Genomic DNA, 25,354 nt, shown 5'->3' with positions numbered 1-25,354 from the left:
GACCACATTAAAATGAGTCTTGAAGAATGAGTTATGAATTTGTAAGCAAAGCAACACTGCCTATCGTTCCAGAGGAAATAAACATGTTCAAAATTGCATTCAAATGCAAGAACCGTTTCTATTTGGGAAACAAAAAAGCCTATTATGATTAGTGAGAGGAATTACCATGTGACTTGGCAATTCCATGACTATGGGTATACCCAAAAGAACTGAAAGCAGAAACCTGAACAAATATCTGCACACCAATGTTCACAACAGCATTATTCACAACTGCCAAAAGATAGAAGCAACCAAAGTGTGCATCAACAGATAAGGAGATAAACAAAATGTGGTATACACATATAATAGAGTATTCCACCATAAAAAGGGATGAAGTACTGATACCTGCTACAACATGGATGAATATTGAAGACATTACGTTGAATGAAATAAGCCAGACCCTATAAATACAAATACTGTATGATCTCACTTACATGGAACAATTAGAATATGAAAATTCATAAACAGAAATTAGAATACTGAGGGCAGAGGTAGGGGTGAAGGTGGGAAATGGGGAGTTATTGGTACAGATTTTCTGTTTGGGGTGATGTAAAAGTTAAAATGGATGATGGTGATAGTAGCACAACATTGTTAATACGATTAACACCACTGAATTGTAAACTGGAAAGGAGATAACAAAGGAAATTGTCATTTTATGTTACAATAAAAAATTTTTTTAAACCACACAACTGTACAACTCAAACAGGAACCCTAATGTAAACTGCAGACTACAGTTAATAACATAATTGTAATAATATTAGTTCATTGATTCTAATACAGGTACCACAATAACATAAAATGTTAATAATACAGAAAACTGAAGAAAGGGGAAAGTAAGTAGGTATATGGGAACTCTGTACTTTCTGAATGATTTTTCTGTAAACCTACAATTGCTATAATAAAAAAAATTTAAGAGAGCCAGTAGGCTGTATTAAGGGATTTGGACTAAATTCTATAGTTGATATTACAGAATGACTAATCTCATTTCAAAATGATACCCCAATCCATACTTACAACCTTAAAACCTCCTGTTTATAAAAGAAAGCAAATTTATAGAAACATACGAAAATAAAAAGTTACTGAATAAAATTATTTTCAGATATTAATAACTTTCAAAGAAGTTATTAATGCTGGCCAATAAAAAAGCTAAACACTTAACTAGAGATTAGATGCAGGATGAAACAAGACCTGACTACTTTTTCCAAGAAACCTGCATAACATTATTCCCCCATTTCTTAGCCTGACGAAACCTGCAAAGATTAATATAATACACAAACACATACACACATATACACACTTCTTTTCTCAATTCATAACTGAATGGCAATTGACAAGGTCAAGAAGATACTATTTTAAGCAAAACCCAGGAGACAAATTTACTACATTTAAATTCCTTCTCTAACTGTTGCTATGGCAAATTAATCCGGAGGATGTGCAACTGCACCAGTGATGCCAGCACGATTATAGAAAGAGGGTGGGTGCAGCGAGAGCTTAGCCGAGACAGCTAGGGAACGCCTGCAGGGCGGCAAGGGACGACTGTGGCGGCTGCCACAGTCGTCACCGCGCTGGTCCCGCGATTCCACGTGGAAAGAGGAAATGCCGCCTCCGCAGGCGCGCCCCAGGCACAGCCACACACAGCAGGTGGACGCGAGAAGCAAAGCGCCAGCACCCGGCCTGCAGGCCTCGCGGCGCTAGAGTGGGCTGGCCTCTGTGAGCGGGTGTGGCAGGCTAAGGAACGCAGACCTCAGCATGCTGCTCTGGCTCTTGCTAGGCTCCCTGCAGGGCATCTTGCTGGCCTGTGACTCGTCCTGCCTGGCTCCTCCCAGCTGAAGCCAGCGAGCCACGCAGCTCTGGCCACCGGTCCAGGCCCCAGATGGCAGCCCAGGAGACAAGAACGGTCTCTTCCTGGGAGTCCGGACCGCCCAGAAATATCTGCAGCCCCCTGGCCGCCTACAGGACATAATCCAAGACAATTACTGGCAGGGTTGAATTCTCCAGTGAGGGCTCAGACACCTGGATATCAATCCCTAGAGTGCTGCTCCGGGGTGTGGACGACTCCTACCCGCCCTAGAAGAAGTTTTTTATGATGCTCAAGTACATGCATGACCACTACCTGGACAAGTATGAATAATGTATAAGAGCAGATGACCACATTTACATCAAAGGAGATCGTCTGAAAATTTTCCTGAGGAGTTTGAATAGCAGCAAGACTCTCTTTCTTGGGCAGACAGGTCTGAGACCCATAGAAGAAATGGGGAAACTGACCTTTGAGCCCAGTAAGAACTTCTTCGTGGGGGAGGAGGGGTATGAGCCAGGAGGTGCTTCGAAGGGTGGTACCAAGCATTGGAAAACGTCTCAAAGACATGCACACCACCCAGAGGTGGGAGGATGCATCCAGAAATTTGCAGGGGTACATTGTGCCTGGTGTTATGGGATGCAGCAGCATTTTTATGAAAATTATGAAAGGGGTTACATTAAAGATCTCCATAACAGTAAAATGCACCAAGCCATCACATTACACAGGACAAAAATCCACCCTACCAGTATCAACTTCACAGCTATGTGCTTAGTCACAAAAGTAGCTGATCTTCATCATTATACAATACAGCTCCAGCAAGAAACATTAACACCCAAATTCACAAAAAAAGCTCTGCAGCTAGGAATTCCTCCTTCTTTTATGAGGTTTCAGCCCCGCAAGAAGAGAATTTGGAATAGGAATTTATTACTGGAAATCATTTGTATTCAACTGCTGATGATCAACCCTCTTGAAGAGGGATGACCTCTGCCCAAAGAGAAGCCTTAGATGATACTGTCATGCGGGTCATGGAAATGATCAACGCCAAGGCCAGAGTATATCACTGATTTTAAGGAAATAAGAGTACAGCTATCATCACGTTAACCCCATGTACAGGGCTGAATACATCCTAGATCTACCATTCCTCTATAAAAAGTACAAAGGCATGTGAGGAGGCATGTGCGTCTAAGAGGAGACATACATATCTACAGCAGACCTTCAGCAAGATCCAATTTGTGGTACACAAGGAACTAGATGGCAAGGAGCTGGCCAACAAAATTAAACAAGAATCTCAATGGTTATCCTCTCTATTCCCTGAAGAAACTCCCTGGATTAAAAAAAAAAAGTGCAAAAAACCCAATTATAAAAAGATAAACATATTGATTCCTTTGTCTGGACATTTTGATGTTTGTGAGATTCATGGAAAACTTTGAAAAGACATGTTTTATTCCAAATCAGAATGTCAAACTTGTTCTGCTTTTCAATTGTCTCCACTTCTGACAAGGCTAAGCAAATTGAACTAATGAGAGATTATCACAGTAAGTATCCTAAAGCTGATATGGCAGATTTTGCCTGTGTCTGGAGAATTTTCCAGAGCTCTAACCCTTGATGTAGGATCTTCCCAGTTTGCTAATGAATCCTTCCTCTTCTTCTCATGTTAACTAGAGAATTCTCTCAGTGATGTTGAGCAAATATGGTTCTGGACCAGAAAATACATTTTCCAGTCATCTTTAGCCAGTATGATCCAAAGATTGTTTATAGTGGGAAATTTCCCAGTGACAACCATTTTGCTTTTACTCAAAAAACTGGATCTGGAGAAACTGAGTTTGGCATCACTTATTTTTATAAGGGAGATCTTGTCCAAGTAGGCAGCTTCTATGTTTTCATCCAAGGCTGGGGGCTCCAGGATATGGACCTTTTCAACAAAGTTGGTAGGCAGGTGTTCAGAAGCCAAGAAGCAGAAGTCCACGTTCACCACCCTATCTTCTGTGACCCACTTATGACCCCAAACAGGACAAAATGTGCTTGGAATCCAAAGCAGGCACATATGGGTCACACAGCAATTGGCTGAAATGTGGCTGGAAAAAAAAATGATCCAAGTTACAGTCAAAGCAGCAATAATAAAGCTCAGTGAGGGCAACCTAATGCCTAGCTCTGCTGGAAAACAAGCTTTTAATTATCTAATTTATTTTTTAAAACTACTTCGTATGTATCAGTTTTTGAAGTATATGACAATATATACTACACATGATTTTCTTACAGAGGATTCCTTTAAGATTGAGCTTTTTGGACAAAATTGTGATCAGAATTTGCCTTTGAACAATCTTCTTGATGAACATATGTAGCAACCTGCTTGATCATGACTTGAAAAGTACCTGATTAAAAAAACTTCATTTTTTACATTTCCTATTCCAACTCTTTTGCTACAGTCCCATGGCAGAAAACACTCTGGCCAGTGTTCCATTGTGACTGTTAACATTGTAAAGATTCTACCTTTTGTCTTTTTTTTTAACAACAATTTTTTATTTTTTCAAAAAGCCACTTTGTGTTTTAAATATAAAGAAAGGATATATGGTCATACTTGTATCTACATCTTAGAAGAGCTTTCCAAAATTGACTGTTTCCCTGAAATTGTGCTTCCTATGGTGCTATAGGTATTAAAGTGAGGAGAGCAAGGGAAGCAGAATGCATACAGTTCTTCTATTTGTACAGATGAACTGTCACTGATTTGGCCTAAATGGACCAGACAGTAAATTTCAAAAAGGATTTGACATTATCTGTCTTTCTGACTATGATGGTTTGAAAGTGTTGTGTACCCCAGAAAAGCCATGTCCTTTAATCCTGATTTAATACTGTTTAGGGAAGAAATTTTTTATTTGATTGTTTCCATGGAGATGTGACGTACCTAACTGTGGGTGTTACCTTTTGATTAGGTGGAGATGTGACTCTGCCCATTTAAGGTGGGTCCTGATTTGTTCACTGGAGTCCTTTAGAAGGGGAGACATTTTGGAGAAACCTCAGATGCAGACAGACATTTGGAGATACAGAGCCCAGCAGACGTTGCCCACGTGCCTTTCCGTGAGATGCTAAGCAAGACAGAACCCACAACTGTGTCCCAGAGGAGCCAAGTGAAGGCCCACAGATGCTTAGAGAAGAAACCACTGGAATCAGAAGCTGGAAGCAACAGAACCAGGAATAAGGACAAGCAGATGCCAGGCACATGTCTTCCCATGTGACAGATATTGTCTTTTCTTGAGTCAAGGTATCTTTCTCTGGATGCCTTCGTTTGGACATTTTTTATGACATTAGAACTGTAAACCTGTAACTTAATAAATCCCCTTTCTAAAGCCATTCCATTTCTAGTATACTGCATTCTGGCAGCTTTAACAAATAATACACTGAACCTTCTCTTTAAAGGGTAAAATTTTAATATTTAGAGTGACAAAGAAGAATTACTGTAATAAATCAAATGTATGAAAGCTTAAAGAGAAAAAAAAAAATACCCAGATGAAAAGACTGGGAAAAACTTCTACATAGTTTTGTTCACTTCATTCTTCCTCTCTGTGTTATCCCTTGTTTAATTACTGCTTTGTTTTCCCCTTTGTATCTGAAGTACCTTTAATTTATTTAATAGCCAAAGATTTCCTTTTGAAAATGCTCCTTAATTTTTACATTCCTTACCATTTTACTAAATATTAAGTGTTTTTTGACAATTTTGGTGCTCATATTTGGAGGGGACAAAAGTAATCTGTCACTACATCAGAAAGTTTGTTTTTAACTCACAGATCAAATGTGCTTTAATGAATTTTTGTCATTTAGATTCCAAACAATGATAGGATTACCATTTTGGAAATCTGCTTATTTGTAAATAGCCTAGTCTTCATTTGAAAAAAATAAACCAGTGAACAAGAAAAAAAAAATTCCTTCTATAAGTACTATAAACAAAACTGGATTGCAGTTGGGGCAAGATGGAGGTATAAGGAGGTGTGGAATTTAGTTAACCCTTTAGAGCTATCTGGAACAACTGTGTGAGCAATATCTGTGACTGGGCACACATTATACTCTAACCTAGAATGGGTGGAAGGGCCAATATCACAGTACAGAACTATATAAGTAAAACCTCCAAACTGTTGAGGCTGGCACAAAATGTTTGCCCTAGTCTTCACAGATGTTCTTCCCTGATACTTGTTGGCATGTGCCAGCATTTCCAAGGGGCCCTGATATCTTCTGCAGAGGCATCTAGCATTTCAGTCCAACACCCATAGCAGGTGCTGGTCAAAGGGGAGGAAAGATCTGTGCACTCATCAAGCAATCACCTCATATTGATGGTTGAAACCCAAGTTTGTCCCAAAGACCACAGGCCAGATCCCTTTTCCTTCTAATGAAGGATAAGAGATACTGTTTAGAAATGCAAGCAAGACAGGAGTGTGATATCGAAAAGCAAATCCATACCAGTAAATTATACAGACATCAGAGTTTCCCACAATAGTCCTTGTACCGAGTGTTAGAGAAACTAACACAAATTTGCTTTCTCAACTGACTGACCAGCTGTGATTCCTGCTCACAGTAGTCAAGAGCACCAGGGAATTTACTCCAAGAAGTGCACTCCCTCTGAGAAGCCAAAGGAAGCCAGTTTGCATGGTTTCTGATGAGCTGATATACCAAATACTTTTCCTAGTGCATTAGCATGTACATTAAAAGAAAACAAGGTGACTCCAGGTAGTTAAAACCCATACATTGTATGTAGAAAGCAGAAGCAAGCCACAGCTTCCCAGCTTGGTTCTGGACCCGAGAAGGTGTGTTCCCAGGCAGCTTGCCTCCGAGTCCACTTGGGAATAGACGAACTGTCCTTAACAACAAATGCCAGTAAGTTCACAGTAACTATATGCCACAAATATTATATCCAGGGTCCTTTTAGCCTACTCATTCAATGTATTGTTGTATATTTCTCCAGTGTTGAACTCTAACCATGTTAAAAGTCATGCTGCATAATCCAGTTTAACAACCACTCTTGATTGGTATATATCTCCAAAATAAAAAAAAAGAGTCATGCTGCATTAACAGGGTTTCCATGTGTTGCTGTAATGTCAAAGACCTTGTAATGTGTCCTTCTCTGCCTCACTTATTAGTGAACATCTTTTCTGATAGTAAAGAATGTATCCAGTATATAATTTAATGTTCTATAAATCCTTTGTATAGTCATTTTTTCTGTTCTTTAAATTTCATCTCTATTCAGAATATAATAAAATTATAAACTTGTAAAAAATAATAATAAGTCTGAGAAAGAAAGTAACTAGTCAAGTGAAGGAGCTAATTCCCTAAAGGACATATCTTCCACAAGGAATGGGGTGGGGGCGGGGAGAGGCAGGTCCAGCTCAAGTGGAAGCACTCATTCAAAGAATTCAGACCCCAGAGTCAGGAAAACAAAGATAGTTTAAATTTGCTATCTATCTCAGTCTCTATCTCAACCATGCCCCTGGCAAGGACATGGTCCGTTGAGAATTAAAGGTAATACATCACTTTTACCCAGACAAGTACCACCTGCCGGGCAGGACAGGAAAAACAGAGCTTCTACAAGTATCATAAGGAAAGCCTGACAACCTGCTGGGTCTCATCCTCAGGGAAGCCTGATACTGATTACACCCTTCCACTGAGGCCTGGGCCTGTCTGGTTTGGAAAATCTGGCTCACATCAATCATACCAGGGTAGACCCTCCTCAAAAAAAAGGTTCCACATGGGCAGAGGAAGAAACAGAAAAAAACGAGCTGAAAAATTCTGATGAGTTAAAAATAAAAGCTATGCTACAGGTCGAGAATAAATTGAGCTAAACGTCAAAGAACAGACAGAAAACAAAGCCAACCAAGAAGAAAACCCTAGGTAAAAGAATAAACACAATCTACAGAATAAACTCATCATGGAACTCAGACGCCTAGACACCACCAAAATTGCAAGTAATACTAGGAAAAAGAAAGATATTGCCCAAAGGAACAAACTAACACTTCAAAGGAGATACAGGAGTTGAGACAACTAATTAAGATATTCAAACAAATAAGCAAAATAAAAAAAAATAATAATCCAATGAATTGAGGGAAGATATGACAAAAGAGATGAAGGATATAAAGAATACATTGGGTAACCATAGAGAAGATCTCAAAGGCTTGAAGAAACAAATGGCTGAATTTATGGGAATGAAAGGCACAACAGAAGAGATGAAAAACACAATGGAGACCTGCAACAGCAGATATGAAGAGGCAGAAAAAAGGATTAATGAACTAGAGGGCAGGAAATCTGAAATCCTACACACAAAAGAACAGATAAAGAATGAAAAAATATGAGCAAGGTCTCAGAGAAATGAAGGACAACATGAAGCTCACAAATATACATGTTGTGGATGTCCCAGAAGGAGAAGAAAAGGAAAAAGGGACAGAAAGAGTAACGGCAGAAATGATCATTGAAAATTTCCCACCTTCTTATGAAAGACATAAAACAACACATCCAAGAAGCACAGTATACCCCAAACAGAACAGATATGAATAGATCTACTCCAAGACACTTACTAGCCACACTGTCAAATGTTAAAGACAAAAAGAGAATTCTGAAAGCAGCAAGAGAAAAGCAATCCATCACATATAAGGGAAGCATGATAAGACTACATGTGGATTTCTCAGCAGAAATCATGGAGGCAAGAAGGCAATGGTATGATATATTTAAGATACTGAAAGAGAAAAATTGCCAACCAAGAATTCTATATCTGGCAAAAGTGTCCTTCAAAAAGTAGGGAGAGTTTAAAATATTTTCAGACAAACAGACACTGAGTGAGTTTATGAAAAAGACACCTGTTCTACAAGAAATACTAAAGGGAACACTACAGGCAGATAGGAGAAAATAGGAGAGAGGATTGGAGAAGAGTGTAGAAATGAAGACTGTCAGTAAGGGTACAGAGTTAAAGTCATGATGCATGCCACAATGTGGATGAAACTTGAAGATATTATGTTGAATGAAATTAACCAGAAACAAAAGAACAAATACTGTATAGTCTCACTAATATGAACTAACATTAATAAGCAAATTTTGAGAATTAAAGTTGAGAACACAGGTTATCAAGAGATATGAGACGCAACTAAAAGAATAAAATACCTAGGAATAAATTTAACCAAAGAGACAACAAACCTATATAAAGAAAACTACAAAAAACTGCTAAAAGAAATCACAGAAGACCTAAATAGATGGAAGGGCATACCATGTTCATGGATTGGAAGACTAAATATAATTAAGATGTCAATCCTACCTAAACTGATCTACAGATTCAATGCAATACCAATCAAAATCCCAACAACTTATTTTTCAGAATTAGAAAAACCAATAAGCAAATTTATCTGGAAGGGCAGGGTGCCCCGAATTGCTAAAAACATCTTGAGGAAAAAAAACGAAGCTGGAGGTCTCGCGATGCCAGACTTTAAGGCATATTATGAAGCCACAGTGGTCAAAACAGCATGGTATTGGCATAAAGATAGATATATCGACCAATGGAATCGAATAGAGTGTTCAGATATAGACCCTCTCATCTATGGACATTTGATCTTTGATAAGGCAGTCAAGCCAATTCACCTGGGACAGAACAGTCTCTTCAATAAATGGTGCCTAGAGAACTGGATATCCATATGTAAAAGAATGAAAGAAGACCTGCATCTCACACCTTATACAAAAGTTAACTCAAAATGGATCAAAGATCTAAACATTAGGTCTAAGACCATAAAACAGTTAGAGGAAAATGTAGGGAGATATCTTATGAATCTTACAACTGGAGGTGGTTTTATGGACCTTAAACCTAAAGCAAGAGCACTGAAAAGGAAATAAATAAATGGGAACTCCTCAAAATTAAACACTTTTGTGCATCAAAGAACTTCATCAAGAAAGTAGAAAGACAGCCTACACAATGGGAGATAATATTTGGAAATGACATATCAGATAAAGGTCTAGTATCCAGAATATATAAAGAGATTGTTCAACTCAACAACAAAAAGACAGCCAGCCCAATTACAAAATGGGAAAAAGACTTGAACAGACACCTACCAGAAGAGGAAATATGGATGGCCAAGAGGCACATGAAGAGATGCTCAATGTCCCTGGCCATTAGAGAAATGCAAATCAAAACCACAATGAGATATCATCTCACACCCACCAGAATGGCCATTATCAACAAAACAGAAAATGACAAGTGCTGGAGAGGATGCGGAGAAAGAGGCACACTTATCCACTGTTGGTGGGAATGTCAAAGGGTGCAACCACTGTGGAAGGCAGTTTGGCGATTCCTCAAAAAGCTGAATATAGAATTGCCATATGACCCAGCAATACCATTGCTAGGTATCTACTCAAAGGACTTAAGGGCAAAGACACAAACGGACATTTGCACACCAATGTTTATAGCAGCGTTATTTACAATTGCAAACAGATGGAAACAGCCAAAATGTCCATCAACAGAAGAATGGCTAAACAAACTGTGGTATATACATATGATGGAATATTATGCAGCTTTAAGACAAGATAAACTTATGAAGCATGTAATAACATGGATGGACCTAGAGAATATTACGCTGAGTGAGTCCAGCCAAAAACTAAAGGACAAATACTGTATGGTCCCACTGATGTGAACGGACATTCGAGAATAAACTTGAATATGTCATTGGTAACAGAGTCCAGCAGGAGTTAGAAACAGGGTAAGATAATGGATAATTGGAGCTGAAGGGATACAGACTGTGCAACAGGACTAGATACAAAAACTCAAAAATGGACAGCACAATAATACCTAATTGTAAAGTAATGATGTTAAAACACTGAATGAAGCTGCATCTGAGCTATAGGGTTTTTTTTTTTACTATTATTACTACTTTTATTTCTTTTCTCTATATTAACATTTTATATCTTTTTCTGTTGTGTTGCTAGTTCCTCTAAACCGATGCAAATGTACTAAGAAATGATGATCATGCATCTATGTGATGATGTTAAGAATTACTGAGTGCATATGTAGAACGGTATGATTTCTAAATGTTGTGTTAATTTCTTTCTTTTTTTTTTCTTTCTTTCCGTTAATAAAAAAATAAAAAAATAAAAAAAATAAGAGATATGAGAGTAGAAATTAGGCATCTGATACAAAAGGAGTACAGAATGTTCAACAGGATTGATTATAAAAATCCAGAAATGGATAGCACGAAGCTTATCTAATGGTAGCTCAATACTGTAAGTACACTTAACAAAGCTAAGTGTAAGCATGGTTGAAAGAGAAAGGCTAGGGGTACATATGACACAAAACAGAACATAAAGACTGGGATTATGTAATTTAGTGAAACCTAGAGTGGACAATGATGGTGTGCTGGTTCGAATCTGTGGTGGACCCCAGAAAAGCTATGTCCTTTTATACTCATTCAGTATTGCCGGGTGGGAGCATTTTGATTGTTCCCGTGGAGGTGACTCCCCCCATCGTGGGTGGTAACTTCTAATTAGATGATTTCCATGGAGATGTGTCTCCACCCATTGAAGGTGGAGTTGCTAACTGGAATCCTTTAAAGGAGGAAACATTTTGGAGAGAGTCCCTTTTGTCAAGCCATACGAAAGCCAGTAGATGCTGCTATGTCCACCATTTGCCCTGCCAGCTGAGAGAGAAACGTTGAACGTCATTGGTCTTCTTGGTATCTTTCCCTGGATGCCTTAAATTGGACATTTCTATAAGACTTGTTTTAATTGGGCATATTCTCAGCCTTAGAACTGTAAACTAGCAACTTATCAAGTTCCCCTTTTTAAAAGCCATTCTGTTTCTGGTATATTGCATTCCGATAGCTAGAAAACTAGAACAGATGATGACTTAAATGTACAAATATAAGAATGTTTTTATAAGAGGGAGATCAAATGAATATCAACATTGCAAAGTTTTAAAAATGGGACAGTATATGGAAAAAATACAACCAATGTAAACCTGGGTCCGTAGTTAACAGTAACGCTGCCTAATATGCTTCCATTAAATGTATAAAGGTAATATACCAAAGTAAAATATCAATAAGAGGGTGATATAAGGGAGGGATATGGGATTCTTGGTAGTGGTAGTGGTGTTCCTTCTTTTTTTATTTTATTTTTTATTCTTCACTTTTTTCCCCCTTCTTTCTTTGTGGAGGAAATGGAAATGTCCTGATATAGATCATCATGGTAAATGCCTAACTTTGTGATTATATCAGGAATCATTAACTGTTTACTTAGGATGGACTACATAGTATGTGAATAAAATTGTTTAAAAAATAAATAGAAAGATACAATGCTGGAGAAAACATGGCGAGAGAGATGTACCTATTCACTCTTAGTAGGGAAGTGACTGGTGCAGCCCCTCCAGAAGGCAGTGTGGTGATTCCATAGGTGCTAAGTATAGGGTTGCCATGAAACAGTAGATCCTGCAACCCTGTTATTAGATATATACTTGGAAGAACTGAAAGCAGGGATATGGAAGTTTGCACAATGGGCTTTATGGAGGCAGTACTGACTATTTGCAATGGATGGAGATAGCCTAAGGGTTATCACTGACTGATGAATAGAAAGGTGAACTGTGGTATACACATACAATGGAATACTAAGCAGCTGCTAGAAAGAATGAAGTTGTGAGGCATGCAACTAGCTGAATGAACCTTGAGGACAGTATATTGAGTGAAATAAGCCAGAAATGAAAAGACAAGTATAATAATGCCACACTAATATGGACTAACTATAAAATGCAAACGCTGAGAATTGAATTTGAGAGCATAGGTTATCAGAGGAAGGCTTGTTTTATTGTAAAGGTTCCAAGATTGTTTAAGTTCTCACAGCAGTCACATCTATTTCTGAATTGTAATGGTGTAATGGTTACTTCTAAATTCTGAGATGCTGAGACTCAGAGCTAGAGCACTGTAGTTATGACAGTCAGCATTACCCCAAACTGCAACATTAAAAAAAGCTGAAATAGAAAGATCTGACTTCAATTAGAGATATGAATGAAGTGGATCTGGTTAGAACTAAGGTAAATCAGACTAAAGGGTAAAGGATAGTGTTGACTGTGTTCTAAAATTTCAACTTCTGAGTGGGAACAAGGAAAGAGATGTTTATTTGGTGCAAAATTTATATTTCCTGTAGCACACTAACTAGTATGGTCAGTTTATTCAAACACCGTAATTATATGGAACTTTGAATAGGGACTGAAATCTTGTTGGTTTGTACAGACTAGTGTGGTATCACGATACATCCCAGAGTAATCTGGGCAGAAAATAAAGTGTTTGCAATGTCCCCTTGAGGGACTAGGGAAAAAGTAGAAATAGTAAACTTCCCCACCTGGGGAATTCCTAATATTCTTGCAAGCACTGGTAACTAACCATTTCATAGGCTAAGCCCTCAATCTTGGGTTTGCCCTTATAAAACTTATTCCTGAAAAGGAGAAGCTAAGCTTACTTAAAGTTATGCCTAAGAGTCACATCCCCCACCCCAAGAGCCTCTTTTGTTGCTCAGATGTGGTCTCTCTCTAAGCCAACTCTGCAAGTAAACTCACTATCCTCCCCACTACTATGTGGGACTTAACTCCTAGCAGTATATATCTCCCTGGCAACATGGGACATGATTCCAGGGACGAGCCTGGCCCTGGCACTGTGGGATTCAGAGAGATGTCTTCACTGAAAGGGGGAAGAGTAATGAACAAAATAAAGTTTCAGTGGTGAGAGATTTCAAATAGAGTCAAAGGATCATTCTGGTGGTTATTCTTATGCATTATATAGATATCATTTTTTCATTTTTAGTGTATTTGAATAGCTAGAAGGAAATACCTGAAATTGTTGAACCACAATCCAGTAGCCTTGATTCTTGACGATAACTGTATAACTATATAGCTTTTGCAGTGTGACCTTATGATTATGAAAAACCTTGTGACGGACACACCCTTTATCTAGTGTATGGACAGATGAGTGAGAAAATAAGGACAAAAATAAATAATAAGGGGGATAAGGGCTGTGGGATGTTCTGGATGTTCTTTTTTATTTTTATTCTTACTTTTTTTTTTGAGTATTGAAAATGTTCAAAATTGTGGTGATAAATGCACAACTATATGAACCACAGATTGCACACTTTGGATGGTTATATGATATGTGAAAATATCTCAAAAAAACAAAATAATTATATAATGTTTAACTTAAAAAAATGAAAGGAAGGGAGAGAATCTGAAAAAGGAGAAATAGTAGGAAAAAAGAACAAGAAATAAAGGGCACTGAAAGCCAACCCATCCCAGCACAATTTTGCCAAAGGATAGCTCTATCTCTAATCGATGATTTAGTTATTACTGGTGACATGCAAATACTTTTTTTTTATTATTTCACAAAGGAAATGTGTGATAAATGTTCAAATGAGTTAATTCTTGTTGCTCACCTGATAATAAAACATCTTTTATCTAATGAAAAAAATGGATTACAGTAAATCTCATGGACTTACCTATTAGGAAAAAAAAAAACAAGACAGGTTTGGGGATATGTTTCTCAGATATCAGAATATTAAATACAAATTTCCATTAGTACTAGGAAAATGATTACCTCCTGATTCTATGGTCTTGGGACATACACTCCCTTGTTGTCATATAACAAAACTCTTCTTAGTTGAGTTAATAAATACACATTGTTAATAAACATACACTGAAAAAAAGTCCCCAAAAAAGTTCTGCCCACAACACTATTTAAGAAGCCTCAATATTTAGCAAATTATTAGTATAAATTATCTTCCAAAATAAGACAATCTTCAATCATCTCAAAATATCAGACCCTTTAGTGAGCTAACGATCTCTCAAATTTCTATGGCAAAATGACAACAAAATTTACATGGATAAGAATAAAAGTACCAAGGAAAATAAAAATAGTACTTTTGCTTTAAAAGGGTATTGTAGATTGCTAGTTTAATATGGAATATGTAATGAAGGAAATTATTTTTCATTAGTTATTTCCATATACAAAGTTAGTAAAACTTATCTCCTACATTAAAACCATTTACCTAACACATAAAGACACTAAAGAACAACCCTAAAAAATAACACGAAACTCTATGTCAGCTCATTTTTCTTAAAAAAAAAAACTATAGGGTAAGTATTCCAGTTTGCTAATGCTGCCAGAATGCAATTTACCAAAATCAATTGGCTTTTTTTTTTTTTTTTTTTTTTTTTTTTTTTTTTTTTTTTTAAAGGAAAGACAGAGAGAAGGAAGGAAGGATAGAAGGAAGGAAGCAAGGAGGAAAGGGAAACATTTTCAAACATTTTCTTGTTTTATTGTATTCTGTTTCTCCGTTTTTGTTACATGGGCTGGGGCCGGGAATCGAACCGAGGTCCTCCGGCATAGCAGGCAAGCACTTTGCCCGCTGAGCCACCGCGGCCCGCCCTCAATTGGCTTTTATAAATGGGATTTATTAGGTTTCAAGTTTACAGTTCTAGGGCCTTAAAAATGTCCAAACTAAGACATCTAGAGAATAATCCTTGACTCCAAAGAAAGGCTGATAGCTGTCACTTGGGAGGCACATGGCTGCTATCTGCTGTTCCTTGTTCCAGTGCTTCTAGCTTCTGATTCAGTGTCTTCCTCTCTAAATGTCTGTGGGCCCTCCCTTAGTGGCTCCAGGGCAAAACTTTGGGTTTCATCTCTTAACTTAGCAACTCTCGGGGCCAGAAACTTCTTCTCTTCTGGTTCTGGCTATTTATTGTGAGTCCCTGCTTAGCACCCGGGGTTTTCTGTCTCATTTCCAAATGTCTGCATCTGAGCATTCTCCAAAATGTTGCTCTCTTAAAAGGACTCCAGTAAACTAATTAAGAGCCACATTGAATGGGCAGAGTGACATCTCCATCTAATCCAAAGGTTACACCAACTGATTGTGTCACATCTCCTTGGGAACAACCTAATCAAGAGCTCTGATCATACAGTATTGGATCAGGATTAAAAGAACATGGCTGCCCCACGAAATTGGATTAAGATTGAAAGAACATGGCTTTCTGGGGTACCTAACAAACCAGCACAATAAGAGACACTCAACTGAATTTTCTACATAAGGAACTATCAGTAAGGCAAAAATTTTTATACAATTAACCAATATTATATTTAGTTCCTACAGTTAAAAATGTGCAAGAATAATTTTAAACTAACAAAATTTGCTGATTCATAATTATCCACTAATAACATATTTGATCGAATAAAATGTTCAGTGCCTTCAAAGCCTTCAGCATAATATAAGTTAAAAAAAAACACGAATAAATATCAACACCCAATTTACTGTAAATTTACTGTAGATTTAGTCTACAGTAAAGTCCCCTTCCCCTTGTTCAAAATGCTGAACTAAACTTCACAACTTTGAGTTAAATTGGATTCACATTTGATGAGTTCTTCCATTATAATTTATCAAGACCAAAAAGTAGTCATAAAAAGTAAACAAACTTGTTGACAAATTAGTGTCAGAAACAAAAGCTCAACACAAAATATGCCAAAATCAAATCCTTTCTTTGAGCTATCATTCTTAATTTCACTGCCTCTATTCTAATTTGAAGTCTCATCGTATCTTACCTGAGAATCACAACAGCCTTCTAACAGTCTCCCTTCCTTCAATCTTGCCCCATTTCAATTTTTTCTCTAAAGCTATCTGAGCAGTAATTTAAAACAAAAACTTGATCACATTATACTTCTACTCAAAAGATTAGAAATGCTCCATAGCTTTCAAGATAAAATGTTTTATCTTTAACATGGTATAAAAGGTTCCTGATTATAAGCCCTTGACTTTCCTTTTCTCTCTCGGTTTCTGCCTCTCTCGTACTGAATTACATATAATAAATTCCCCAATAAGCCATGATCTCATGATTTTACACATACTGTTAATCCAGCCTAAATGTCCATTCCCCACCCTACCTGGCATATTAATACTCACCCTTTTGGTTCAGCTCAAATATCACCTCCTCTGTGAACGTTCCCTAGCCTGTCCTAGGCCATCAGATTTCCCCTCTGCTCTACTCACAAAGCCCTCTATATCTAGCTATTGATTTTAGCACTTTTTCACATTAAAGTGTAGTAGTAATTTTACGTGAAAACATATTTCTTTCATTAGATGTTAACTTTAGGATTACTGGATACTTATTTTATCAATGTATACCAAATGCTTCTCCTACAGCATCTAATATTCAAAGTCAGCTGTGAATAAATAAAGTAATGAGATAAAGTTCTTACCTTAAAAGTCAAGATATTAAAATGTATCGTAAACAACCTTAAGAATATTAATAACTGCAGAAACCTGAGAAAACAGGTTAAATTGCCTGTATTAACTTAGATAAAGGTTGCAAACTACAGTGTTTTCACAGGTAGGTAATGTAACTGGAAAGTTAATGTTTAGAAGAATACACTAGTATTCTTCTGGTTCTGGGGTTTCCTTTAAAAGAATATTTTTTATTATGGATTCATTGTATTTAACAATTACTAGAGTATTTATATTTTCAAATTCTTTCTCGTGTTCATTTTGTATTTTTCTAAAATTCTGGCCATTTCATCTAAATTTTCAAATTTATTGGCATACATTTTGTTTATAATACCCCTTTACAATTTATTAATACTAGAATATGTACAGATATCCCATTTCTCATTCTTGATTTTGGTTACCTGTGCCTACTGTCTTTTTCTCTTGATCAATCTTAGATTTATTAATTTTATTGATCTCTTCAAAGAACAAAGTTTTGGCTTTGTTGCTCTCTATTTTATATTCGCTTTCTAATTCAACAATTTCTGTTCTTTCATTATTTCCTTTCTTGTACTTCATCTGTAAAATGAACTTAAACTTGGTAATTAGGCAAATTAAATTGTTCTGTTTCTAATTTCTTGAAAAACATTGTTAGATGACTGATTATACAATCTTTTCCTACTTTTTTTTAATTAATCATTTCTACTGTAATTTCAGTATGATAAGAGAACACTCAGTATAATTTTAGTCCTGTGAAACATGCTAAGATTTGCTTTATAATCAAATCTGGTCAATTTTTGAAGATGCTTTGTATATGCTTAAAAAGAACATGTATCCTGGAGTCATCAAGTTTAAGTTGTTCATATCTTTTATATCCTCACAGATATTTTTGTCAGTTTGTTCTGTTACAGAGAGAGGTATGTTAAAATCTCCCACTTTAATTGTGGGTTATATATAATTCTAGCAATTTTTGCTAGAAATATTTTCAGGTTATTAAATAATCAAATTTGGAATTTTTACATTTTCTTGGTAAATTGAATCAATTTTCATTATGAGGTATCCCTCTTTATCTTGGAAGTTTTCTGCTTTAAAACATAAAATAATACAACTATACCAACTTTTTTGAATTGGCATTTAGATGATATATATTTTTCAATCCTTCCAACTTTTCTGATCTTTGTTTTAGATGATCTCTAACTACATGTAATTAGATGTTTTTCATATAATACGACAATATTTTCTTTTAACCAGAGCATTTAATCCAGTTCCATTTAATATCTTCCTGATATACTGGGGTTTAAATCTACCATCCTGCTTCTTTATATTTGTCCTACCTTTTACTCATCTTTCTTGCACACTTCTGGTTTCCATTATTCCATTTTGTCAGTTCATCTATTGGATAGAAGCTATATATCTTTTTTTTTTTTTTTACATGGGCAGGCACCGGGAATTGAACCCAGGTCCTCGGGCATGGCAGGCAAGCATTCTTACCTGCTGAGCCACCGTGGCCCGCCCAGCTATATATCTTTTATTATTTTGGTGCTTATTCCAGAGCTGCACTGTCTGATACAACAGCTACATATGGTTTTTAAGCATTTGAAACATGGCTAGCCCAAACTGAGATGTGCCATAACTGGGATTTCAAAGACTTAGTATGAAAAAAAAATGTAAAATATCTTATAATGTTTTACATCGGTTCATGTTGAAATTATGCTTCAGCTATATTAGGTTAGACAAAATGAATTAGTAAATTTAATTTCACCTGTCACTTTTTAATGTGGCTACTAGAAAATTTATATAAGTGGCTTGCATTACATTTATAAAAATATAAGTATTAGTGAGCACTGCTGTAAAGGTTTCAACATATATCCTAAGTGTAATGTTATCTGGTACTGTGTCCCTCATCTAGAGCAATGCAATGACCAGCAAACACTAACTATATCCCACCCATCCAGATTTCTACTGTCATCCCATCCATAAGTTTTTTTTGTGTTTGCCTCAGAAAGTCAATGTTCATTCACTGTTGTTTATATTTTTGTTGTTCTTCCTTCCCTCTTACATCCCTACCCTACATTTTCTTTGACTGAATAACATTCAGTATTTCCATGAGTTGAAGGTCTGCTGAGTGAAGAATTCTCTCAGATTGTGTTTGTAAACATCTATTTCAACTTTAATCTTGAAAAATATTTGTACTGGATATATCACCCATGACTGGCAGTTATTTTCTTCAGCACTCTACAGTTTCATGATTTCCTTTGTTTCTGCTAATAAGTTAACTATATGCTTGCCTGCTGCTCCTTTGACAGTAATGTAACTTTTTTTTTCTAGGTACTTACAAGATCTTCTTTTTAACTTTAATTGTCAGCCAATTCATTCCAATTAGATTCCAATTTTTATTTTGCTTGGGTTGGACTTCTTAAATCTCTGAATTGGTGGTTTTCATCAATTCTGGAAAATTCTCAGGAAGTATCTCTACAAGTATTTCTTTATCCCCATTCCACCTCTTCCCTCATGAGCACAGTTAATGTAGAACTTCTTTTATCCTCTGTACTGTGTTTTTTTTTTATTCCTTTCCCTTTCTATCCTTCATTACAGATTTTTTTTTACTTCTCTCCTAGATCATGAATTCCATCTTCCACAGGGTCTAAACTACTCCTAATTTTTCCCATCTTCTCTTATACTCAACATCTTTCCCCATCTTCTCTTATTCCCAGTCTACACTGTACCAAGTAAAACAGTGTTCAAACATTGGAGAAACCTGAGATAAAATTGATATTTGTTCAACAGTAACCTGTGTTTTCTACCTGTGTATGTGTAGGATTTGTCATTAAATTTTAAAATATCAGATATACAGGATCTCTTTTCTTTAACTTTCCCTGAAACACATTACAAACTCTTTATACCTTTGGAAACACATCTAATTTTAGATAAAGGAAGTATTCTTGAGTATGGCTTTGAGTATTGGCTCTATCCATTTATTCTGTTTTATTCACTAGCAACATTTATTATTCATAAATAGAACTCTCTAAAGGTATACTTCATTTTTTTAATCTCACAATATTACTTCATTATTTTTGTATAAATAATAACTAATGTCTCTGATCTAGAATATCACATGGATATATTCAGAATAAAATTAATAAAGACGAATATTAAAAACTCTAAAGTTACTGTGACAAGACTGATAGGATAGTTTGTCACATGGACAGATGACAAATGAGATAGATGAGATCCCTGGAACAGAGAGATGAGAGCCCTGCATTAGCTTTAGAGAATTTGAAGATTATCCATGGGAACAAGCAACAGACCTGTTGAAAGGATTAGGAAGTTTGTTAGCCAGGTATCAGGACCTCGGGTTGAAAAATGTAGCCTGAATGGTGCTTTTGGATTTTGCTCTCTCCTCCAGGTGGGAGGGGAAGGGGTCCAGAAATTCCAAAGGTGGGCCTTGGGTAGGTCCAGAGAATACTTCATGTTTATAATTTGCCCTTCACCCTTTTTATTTCCATCCTTTTCCTCTACACTCTTTGTTTTCTAATTAATTTTCTGTATCATTCTACTTTCTAGAGTGTCAAGACTTTTTACTGCATTAATTTAGATTTTAATGGAGTGACTATATTTTTTAATTTCCATAAGCTTTTCTTGCATTGGCCTTCACATGTGATGTAATGTGATGTACTTCATTTCACATCATCCAGTAACAATATAGAGAAGCAAACTGCTTTTGAATGTCACTGATCAAACAAAGCAATTCTTTTCTAAACTTCTCTTCAGTTCCCTGTAGTATTCTTCATGGTATTTTCAGAATATCATGCCTCAAGCCTTATAATGTATATTTTTCACAAATCTCAAAATGGTCTTTTTTTTTTGCTGATCCATCCTAGAATAAACATTTTTCCAGATCTATTATGGGAAAATGACCAGGAGCAGAGACATTAGTTATTATTTATACAAAAATAAAGTAATATTGTGAGATTAAAAAAACGAAGTATACCTTTAGAGATTTCTATTTATGAATAATTAATGTTGCTAGTGAATAAAACAGAATAAATGGATAGAGCCAATACTCAAAGCCATACTCAAGAATACTTACTTTATCTAAAATTAAATGTAGTTCCAAAGGTAGAAAGAGTTTGTAATGTGTTTCAGGGAAAGCTGAAGAAAACAACCCCTCGATTTCCTCCCAGTTCATTAAAATCCTAGCAGTAGACCCCCCTAACACTGAAGCTAAAGGAAAAAGTTTATATTTATAGATTTTTCTGTGAGACTATTTTAATAGTCTAGACCAAATAAAGGATAAAATAGCTGAGAAGGGGAGGGGTTGTTGCATGGAAACCAAGGAGGAATGGATGTACAAAACTTGTTCTATGAAAATAACAAAACATCGTAGAAATAAATTACTTAAATACAAGAAACCCCAAATTCATGTCTCAGAAGATTACTGTGCCAGTTTGAAACTATTACATACCCCAGAGAAAACATGTTTTAAACCTGATGCATCTGTGGGACTAGGCCCATTGTTTAGGGTTTAAAGTTTGACTGGATTACTTTGATGGACATGTGACATACCCAACTGTGGGTGTGATCTTTTGATTAGATGGAGATGTGACTCCACCCATTCAAGGTGAGTTTTTTTGGTTTTGTTTTTTCATGGGCAGCCACCGGGAATCGAACCTGGGTCTCTGGCATGGTAGGTGAGAACTCTGCCTGCTGAACCACCATGGCCCACCCTCGAGGTGAGTTTTGATTAGTTCACTAGAGTCCTTTAAAAAAAAGAAACATTTTGGAGAAACCTCAGATGCAGACACTTGGAGAAGAAGTTGTTTAAAAGCTGAGACATGGATTTTTGGAGATGACTGGCATTGCCAACAGAGAGAGAAGATGCCTAGACACAGCCAAAGCCCAGTGGATGTCACCATGTAACTTCCCATTAAATATTAAGCAGGCCAGAACCCAGAGTTGTGTCCTAGAGGAACAAAATGAAGGCCCACAGATGCTTAGAGAAGAAACCACTGGCATCAGAAGCTGGAAGCAAGAGAACCAGGCAAAAGGACTAGTAGATGCCAGCTACGTGCCTTCCCAGCTGACAGAGGTGTTACAGATGGCGTCAGGCTTTCTTGAGTGAAGGTAGCCTTTTGTTGGTGCCTCAATTTGGACATTTTCACAGTCTTAGAACTGTAAACCTGTAACTTATTAAATGCCCTTTATAAAAGCTGTTCCATTTCTGGTATATTACATTTCAAGAGCTTCAGCAAACTAACACAGTTACATATTGTTGAGCTAAGAATTCCCGAATAGATCTACAAATTCAAGGCAATCTCCATCAAAATCCCAGCTGGCTTTTTGGAAAAACTGACAAACTGATTCTAAAAATCATAAGAAAAGAAAATGCAAGGATTCCAGAATATCCAAAATAATTTTTGAAAAGCAAACAAGGTTAGAGGACTCATACTTTTCAATTTCAAAACTTACTACAAAAAGCTGTAGGAATCATGACACTGTGTACTGGCATACAAATGAATACACAGACCAGTGAAATAGAACTGAGAGTCCAGAAATAAGCCCATATATCTATAGCCAAGTGATTTTCAACAAGGGTAGTGTGCCAGTTTGAAACTGTTGTATACCCCAGAAAAATTATGTTCTTTAATCCTCATTCAATATTGTGGGGTAGGACCTTTTGATTAAATGGTTTCCGTGCATCTCCACCCAGTCAAAGTGGAGCTGCTTACTAGAGCCCTTTAAGAGATAACCGTTTTGGCTCTCCATCATGAGGCTTACTCTTGTGAAGCATATATAGGTAGAAGAGAAGTTTAGACTACCTATTGGCATGCCTGAGAGTTACTTCTGGAGGACCTCTGCTGTTGCTCAGATGTGGCCTGAATCTCTTTTAAGTCCAACTCTGCAAGTGAAAACATTGCCTTCCCCTCTATATGGGACATGACACCCAGGGGTGAAAGTCTCTCTGGCAACATGGGAGACGACCCCCAGGCATGAATCCAGACCTGAAGCCATGGGATCAACAATTCCATCCTGACCAAAAGGGGGAAAAGAAGTGTAACTAATAAAGTATCAGTGGCAAATAGAGTCAAATAGAGTCTAGAGGCTACTTGGGAAGTTGCTCTCATGCAAGCTTCAGTTAGACCTTGCTACCTGTCATTACCTGCCAACTCCTAAGTCAATCCTAAAGAACACCTAGAGCAATATATAAGATTCCACAAGGATTCCATGCACTAGAGTAACCTTCCAGAAACCTACAATCTCCAGATGGGTCCCTGGTCCAGATAAGTCCTGAAACTACCCCAGTTTCTCCAGAACATCAGACAATTCCATCTCCCTACCTCATATTAGTGACAGACCCTTCCAATATGAAGAAGTTAGAATGGCCATAGCCCAAACACCCCTAAAGAGAGGGATGGAAAGATCAAACATGATGGTGGAGTTATACAGAGAAGACAGAATTTAACAAATGAATATGAATGCTGAATCATTACACTGATATCTCTTTTAGTCTCCAGTATTTTAGAAAAGCTAAAAATAAAAACTTAAAATTGTGGAACTGTAACCCACGTCAAAGTCTGAAATATGTCCTACAACTAATTGTGACACTGTGCTTTGAAATTTAAAGCTTTTTTGTATATATGTTATTTTTCACAAAAAAAGAAGGAAAAAAGTTGACTATGATGATAAAAAAAATCTAGCCTCCTATATTCTGGAGCAGCTAGAAGGAAAAATATGAGAGGATCGTATGGTAGCCCATGACAAACTCTGGGATCTGTCCTGTAACTACTTGTTGAAGAGTGCTTTGAAAACTACTGCTTTTTTATTTCTTTGCTTTGTGTATGTTATACTATACAATAAAAACAATTAAAAAATCAAAAAAACAAAAAATAAATAAGATGAGAACTGAAAAAAAAAAAAAAAGAGAGAACCATTTTGGAAAAACTTTCAGAGCCAACACAGCCTACTCAACAAGAGCCTCTAGAGATGAAGACAGAAAACGGTCCCAGGGAAGCCACATGAAGAAGCCCATAGAGAAAGTTAGCAGACATGGCCATGCACCTTCATAGGGAAGAGAGGTGTCATGGACCCTCCAGCCATCCTTGAACAAAGCTTTAGCAAACTAAAACAGGTGTCAAGTCCTAAAATAAAAACATATAACCCAATTTAAAAACAGACAAATGACTTGCATACACATTTCTCCAAAGAAGACAAACAAATGTCCACATGAAAAGATGCTCGGTCATTAGCTACTAGGGAAATGTAGTCAAAACCACAAGATACCACTTCCCACTCACTAAAACAACTACAATCAAAAAAACACACTATTAAAAGCATTGGCAAGTATGCAAAGAACATGGAACTCTTGTAGCACTACTAGTGGGAATGTAAAATGGTGAAGCCACTATAGAAAACAGTTTAGCCATTCCTCAAAAAGTTAAATACAGAATTACCATATAACCTAGCAGTTTCACTCTTAGGTATATACCCTCAATGAATTGAAAGCAGGGACTGAAACAGATACACCAATGCTCATAGCAGCATTATTCACAATAGTCACATGGGACAAACAACCCAAAGTACATCAACAAATGAGTAGATAAACAAAATGTAGTATATCCATGCAAAGGAATATTATTCACTAATACAACCTGGATGAACCTTGAAAACATTATGCTAAGTCAAAGAAGCCAGACAAACAAGACCACATTTTTTATCATTTCTATGAAATTTCCAGAACAGACAACTTCAAAAAGACAGAAAGTAGATTAGTGGCTGCCTAAGACTGAGGATGATGAAGAGTTTCAGGTGATAGCTGAAAACTATGGAGTTTCTTTTTGAAGGAACATAAAAAGTAAAGAATAAAAGCAAGAGTTCCTACTAAGTTACAAATTAAACTTTCCATTATAAATCCAAATTACTAATCATGCTATCAGAAGATTTAAGAACTAGAAATCAGTTCAACAATCAAATTCCTCTCTCATTTTACAGATAAGAATATAATCAGAAATATATACCACAATCAAAGACGCCAAATATATTATGCTGTGGAAGGTCCAATTTTTTTTTTTCTTTTTTTTGCATGGGCAAGCACCAAGAATCAAATCCAGGTCCCCAGCATGGCAGGTGAAAATCCTGCCATTGAACCACCGTCACACTGCCCAGTAAGTCCATATTTTAAATGGCAAATTCAGCAGCAGCAGCAGCAGCACCATACATCATATAGCTAACTTTACTTTATAGGCCAAGTATATAAAACCAGGTGCTCAAATGTCTTACTAC

General features: G+C 36.7%; 1 protein-coding gene and 1 pseudogene across 2 annotated transcripts in view; one reads left to right on the top strand and one right to left on the bottom strand.

The window, feature by feature from the left end:
- Positions 1–25,354, bottom strand: part of ANKRD13C (ankyrin repeat domain 13C) — a 135,087-nt gene that overhangs the window by 91,504 nt on the left and 18,229 nt on the right. The window lies entirely within an intron of this gene.
- LOC143650952 (chondroitin sulfate synthase 1 pseudogene) lies at positions 1,470–3,968 on the top strand (annotated as a pseudogene).

Source organism: Tamandua tetradactyla, chromosome 11, assembly GCF_023851605.1.
Source record: "Tamandua tetradactyla isolate mTamTet1 chromosome 11, mTamTet1.pri, whole genome shotgun sequence".
NCBI lineage: Eukaryota > Metazoa > Chordata > Mammalia > Pilosa > Myrmecophagidae > Tamandua > Tamandua tetradactyla.
Note: the sequence above shows the minus strand (reverse complement) of the source record. Positions and strands in the feature narration are given on the sequence as shown.